The sequence below is a fragment of the Centruroides vittatus genome, unplaced genomic scaffold (assembly GCF_030686945.1).
Source record: "Centruroides vittatus isolate TY-2023 unplaced genomic scaffold, ASM3068694v2 contig_875, whole genome shotgun sequence".
Taxonomy (NCBI): Eukaryota; Metazoa; Arthropoda; class Arachnida; order Scorpiones; family Buthidae; genus Centruroides; species Centruroides vittatus.
In genome coordinates, this window is record NW_027122567.1 from 1,543,557 (window position 1) to 1,549,857 (window position 6,301).

A 6,301-nucleotide genomic window follows, 5' to 3' on the forward strand; every position below is an offset into this window, starting at 1 on the left:
TATATTTAATAATTAAAGATTTTATCATAAATAAATTATTATATACATATACGTATGTATTATATTTGTATATTAAATAAGACAAATTTCATTTTAATTTGTAACTTGTATTTCATGGCTGCGCATTAAATATAACTTTAAACAAAGTCTCGTATTATCTGCGTGATTTGAACAGAATTAAAATAAATATAAATCAAATATTTGTATTTTGACGAATAAAATGTTTTATTAAACTAAAACAATCGCCATTTTTCGACGTAAACCCATAGACCACGTGATGACAGTCGACAGAACATGGCGACGATGACTGGTATGTCGCTACTCTCATATCTTGGTACTCTAATCCAAACCAGGTCCCACGGAACGGTTGATGCGGACATTTGTCTCACGGACAAATGCCGAACAGTTAGACGGTCGGATGACCGAGCGATCGAGGTGGCAGTCTACGCTGTGCGGAACCCGGTATCTAGTCCGGACGCGTCGAAAGATTTCCAGGAGTTTTTCGGGTGGCGAGGGACGGGACTATTGAATACAGTAGTAAAAAAATTTTGGATTTTGTTTTAATGTAAATAGAAATGTATTCTTCTGTTTCAAGTCGAATATTCGAATAATTAAGCTTTACATTTATAAACCTATATGTTGAATTTGATTTAAAAGAAAAAAATAATAATAATTGTACACTCGTGCCAAATCACTGAGAACTTATTTAAGTAGTTTTACATATATAAGTTTCTATATTTAGAGATAAGGTTTTTCGGTATTTTTAATATTAACTATATTTAGTTTGACGTTGCATTAATACGCGAAACTCGCAACCCCGACGGCGACCGATGAATCTTTCTGTAAGGCGAAATAATATTGGGCGAAATAAATGGAAATCCTAAGAATTTGATTGATTTCATGCGATTAATATCTTTTTCGGCCGAAAACGGACGATAAAGATATTTATCAGCGTATTCAAACGTATTTCGGGCAATTTTCGGAGATTGTCAAGCTTCGAGACTAAAATTTCAAATGATCGTCTTTTACCTCTCCACGGTGGCCATTCTGCACCATGTAAATGCAGAAGATAATTTATTTATCAAATTCCAAACGCAATAAAATGATTGAAGCAAAATTAAAAAAAAATTATAAATTAATTTAAAAAGAAATAAAATTGATTTTTTAATTCGAATTTCTACGTAATTCGAACATTGTTGACGCGTCTTTCAACGTTTGTTCGAAATTCGTCACGCATGACGATTCGCAGTTCGATTGTGTTTCTTGTCGTGGTCGGACGTGCTTTTGTTGTGCTCTTCGATTGCGTGCTGTTTTTTGCGGTTTAAAGACTTTTACAGAGAAGATTAAAGATTTTTCAGGTAAGTCTTAGTCCATATTGACTTTAGACATAAGAATTTATTTAATATTACTTGAAGGATCGGTCCCAGAAGACATCTCGGCACATCGTTCGATGGTCGGCCGTTTGCGCTTCGGATTCGAATCTTTTAGATTTGAAAAGGCATTTTGTTCTTCTCGGAAGAATTTAAGCATTAATTTAAGCTTTTGTTTTCACCGGACTAATTGCAATTTTTTTTTTTTTTTACAGAATGGCGTCGTTGGTGCGGCTTTGGAGGAGGTTCCGGCGGAGGCAGACGGTGGCACCGGAGGGAGGGGGTTCCTCGGACGACGCGGAACGAGTCTGTCGTTCCGTGCCGTTGGAGGAGCGGGGGCTCGACGAGCGAGAGGCAACGGGTGAAGAAGGCCTTCCCCAAGTGCGCGTGGCGTGGCATCCTCCCGGAGTCGGGATGATGCGACGCTACACCCTGGGTCCAGTGCACTTGGCGAAGGTCTTCGGGGGTCATCCGGCCACAGACCTTGCTGTGGCGGATGTAGAGAATGACAGCTCGTCCGAGTTGACATTTTCTGGTTTGTCGCGTTCTGCCCGTTCGTCCGCGACGGCGACGCCACCGCCTTGCCGAAGCCAGAACGGGGAGGAATCGGAGGAGAGAGCCGCCGAAGTTGAGGGACCGTGCTGTCCGTGGTTTCGTTGCTGCGGACGGCTGCGGTTCCCTTGGCCTAGGCGGTGATCTTCTTCGATTTCCTCTTCTTCACCCGGATGCGACTTTCTTACCGGATTCGACACTTTTCACCCGGACTCGACACTTTTTCCCGGACGTGACTTTTCTTACTCGGTCGTGACCCACGGACTTGTCTCCCGAACGTGACACTCGGGAGACAAGTCCGACAACAACGGATATGACTCCCGATTGTGACCACCCGGACCTGACACTTCTACTCACCGGATTCGACATTCGGCCGACCTTTCTTCCCAAACAGCTGTTATGAGGATTGAGCTTCCGGTTAGGGTAGGTTAGATTAGGCTAGGCTAGGCCAGGTCAGGTTTGTCGCTCTTCTCATAACACTGTTCGGGAAGAAAGACTGTCTGATAAAGGTAATAATATTAACCTTAGGTAATAAATGAATGAACCTTCTCGTTTTCTCACTGCCTTTGTGTTTTCTAGGAACATTTGGGAGGGAGAAGAATCTCCCTCCCCAACTTTACCACCAAGAGGACCAAGTGGACACGTGAATATTTTCCGAAATCTCCGATCGTAAGAACTCTTTCGTTTCATTTTTTAACACATCTTATTTTCGTATTGTAATTTACTGTTTCTTTGTTTATAGACATGCCGAAGATGTTCTTCGATTACACACACACACACACACACACACACACCGCACGGACATAACATCACTGTACACGAAGATATACACCGTTTAACCTTTACTCGAATTCTCGCACTCACGCACTTATACGCCAAGCGCTTCGTTCTGTGTAATTCCACACAATGAAACAACCCGAACACTCGCTTCCCACAAATCCAACCCCTGGGTCCTCGTCCCGGGAAGTGGAAACGCCAATTTTAAAGATTAAGAGACTTTAAATTGGCGGCCGAAGGGGCTCTGGTAATTACACATCTTGCACGGATTAAACAGAATTTCACACATTAGCATCAATAATCGTTTTATAGAAGGACAGACTAACGGATGGACGACAGTACGAAATTTTAGGTTTACAATTTTCTAAATTACAGCTTAATCTAAATAAACGAAGAGATGCGCACTAACGTTATTAATTTAACTATTCATATATAATATTGATTTGTGACTTTGAAACTTTTATTTTAATTAAAACGACCATTTTTACAATCTTCTGTTATAAATCTTTACTTTTACATAATGGGTTCAAATGAAAATTTCCAAAATATTTCAAAATTAACACAAATTGTGAGCAAAACATTTATTTATCGTAATCATTCTACTAATTCGCAGAAGCAAGCTATCGACAACGTCTTAGACGACAATTAGTTACGAGCTTTTTCCTAATTGTTAACGAATCAACAATACAAATTCGATTGTAGTTCGTCGGAATCCAGACGCCATTTTTATATCGCTGGCATTTTCCAAAAAATACCGAAATTTTTGCTAGTTTTAGAAAGAAGAAGCCGAGAAATGGCAGAATAATTGTGGGAAAGACGGAAAAAACGAATTTCAGTAAAGGAAACGAAACTGAAATAAAATATTTGGAAGCCGACATTAGCCAAACTAACAAGAAATTACTATGGAAGGAAGACATTTTAAACGAATTCATATTACCGGTAAGTCACTTCCAACGAGCTAGAATATACTATAGAGTGGCTGTGACTTTAGATACAACGCTCTCGGTGTCGATGACGGGTAATATCGACTGCCATTTTACTTTAAGTCAAAACGTTGAAGTCTAAACCACGTGTTGGGCAGGATTGTCACTTTAGAATCTATTTCTCTCATCTAAATCTGGATTGTTTTTTTTTGCTCCTAGATTTGACATTTAGGCAATAAAATAAGTGATATAAATCTAGATTGTTTCATCTCGAATTTAGCAATTTTGTAGATTTTATTTAATTATTATAAAGAAGGTAAGATCAGAGTTTTAAGTAGTAAATGTATAATAGTACTTAACCCCGAATATAACAATATTTTTATAATACGAGTTGAAGGGCTTTACTCTTAGCAATATGATTATTTATAATATACTCAGTTTTGGTTTCAACTTGTTATTATATTAATATAACACAGGATCGTAGTACTTACTGATAAAAACAAAATTATGTTAACTTTCGAAGTACAGTAAGACCCCGCTTAACGCGGGGGATGCGTTCCTAGATGACAGAGCGCTAAACGAAACAGCGTTAAATGGGCCATTTTAACATGTAAATAAGGGGGATACATGAAACAGAACAGAGAATAGGAAAATTTATCAGTTTTTTTTTTTTGTTTTATTTTGTAACATTTATTGTTAAATAGTTTTTTTATTACATTATTGTTAATTATTGCTAATATCGATATTTATTCATAAAACATTCATGAAAATAAAAAAAAAGTTCTAATAAAGAAGCTATGTTTGTGATGAGGAAGGTTCTTCCTCATTCGACATCTTTTGTTTCTTTGTGAAGAAGTCATCTAACGTCGTTTGCCGTTTCCTGTTTCGTTCAGCAAGCAGTTGTCGATAGCAAGACATCGCATCCGTGACACTTCGTCTTGCTTTTGAACTTCTATCAAAATTGAAATAATTTTGTATAAACTGATCCATTATTTCCGTTATACTAGCTAAACTTTTTTTAGAAAATCCGTTGAAATTTCCTTTTGTTCCTCATCTTCAGAAATGCTAATTTCGTCATCTTCATGCACCTGTTGTTCTATTAAGTCTTTAAGATCGTCGTTGGAAAAACTTTCTCCAGTTGTAACTTGCAATAATTCTTCAATATCCTGCGCATTTATATTATCCAACCCTGCTTCGTTAGCTAGCTTGACAATTTCGTCGACATCAACAATGGATTCTCTTGTGTCAACATCCTCGCTTAGCTCCGGCCATACTTTCTTCCATTCTCCTTTCAAAGCACTTCTTGGTCACCTCATTCCAGGAAAGATTGATGTTGTCTACAGCAACCACGATATTATAGTTTTTCCAAAATTCTCTAATGGATTGTTTATCTGCTCCATCTGTTTTTTTTTTTTAACTCTTTCCGCCCTGTGGGCACTAAGAGGGCCTCTTTTAGTAGGCCCATTATGGGTTCGGCCAGGCCCACAATGGGGCGACCGGGTGGTGAGGGACGGGGCCCGACATATCCGAACGGACCACCCCCGAAAAATTCCTGGGGATTATTCGACCCGTTCGGATTCGATCCCGGGTCCCCCAGAGCGGTAGGCTGTCACCTTGACCGCTCGGCCATCCGGCCGTCTGCTCCATCTGTTTTATCAATCAGTTGTCGGAATGTCCGCCGCAGATAATAAGCTTTAAAATTTGATATTACGCCCTGATCCCAACACTGCGTGCGATCTCAGGTAATTCCAATACTACCGCGTAATACCGAAACAGCGTTAAGCGGGGTCTTACTGTAAAATATTTCAAATCGATTAATGTTTTGACGTAACGCGTGACGTATTTACCGAATGTTGAACGTTCGAAACAAGCTAATTGTTCGAATTTTCTATTGTTGGTCGCCATCTTTAAATGGAAATTTTCTCGTTTTTTCTTGCGTTTTATGAGATTTTCCAAAAGAATTTTCATTATAAATGAACTTCGGTAAGTAAGTAAATTGTTATTTATGATTTAAAGGAAATCAAAATGGAATTATTGGCGATAAAATGTTAAATTTATAGTTTAAGATTTCGAATTTCATTTCAAACGTGAGATTTTTGGAAATTACTTTATCAGATTACGTATAAAATTTGATTGGGAATAGTCATACATCAGTTTGAATGTTATAATAAATAAATTCAATACGTTCTATGTATGTTGAAGTTGTCTCCTGCTTCCTTATAATGTCGTTTTAACGCACAGTAAAACCTGGCTAAGACGAACTGCATAAGTCGAAGCTGTATACAGCTTCCTGTCACACAATATGAGGATATTCCATAGTATCTCTGGACAGTAATTTTAATTAGAACCTATTTTTCCCGGCGCTCTCCATTCTTTCGTAGTCATAATCTTCAATTTCTCCTAGATTCCGTGTATATGAAAACGTATAAACCTCTATATATCGAAACCAGTTTATCTCGAATTTACTTTCTTTCCTCGCAAGCTTCCGGATAGAAAAGTTCAACTATACGAAGTTTTTCATATTCCAACATTCGCTGAATTTCTATGGCCAGACAACAAATGAAATATTTAGATTATAAAGCCTATGTTTCGATACTTAAAATATTTTAAACAACTCGATTTTAAAATTTTCTTTTTTAACGAAATTTCCTCTACCCGATTCAAATTATAAAATATACG

The 6,301-nt window shown here is 38.0% G+C and overlaps 1 long non-coding RNA gene across 1 annotated transcript; it reads left to right on the forward strand.

The window, feature by feature from the left end:
- The first annotated feature begins 1,273 nt into the window (after positions 1-1,273).
- Positions 1,274-2,714, forward strand: LOC136983058 (uncharacterized). Its single transcript, XR_010881976.1, has 3 exons — positions 1,274-1,358; positions 1,586-2,591; positions 2,665-2,714. It is a non-coding gene; the product is annotated as an uncharacterized lncRNA (long non-coding RNA).
- The last annotated feature ends 3,587 nt before the right edge of the window (positions 2,715-6,301 follow it).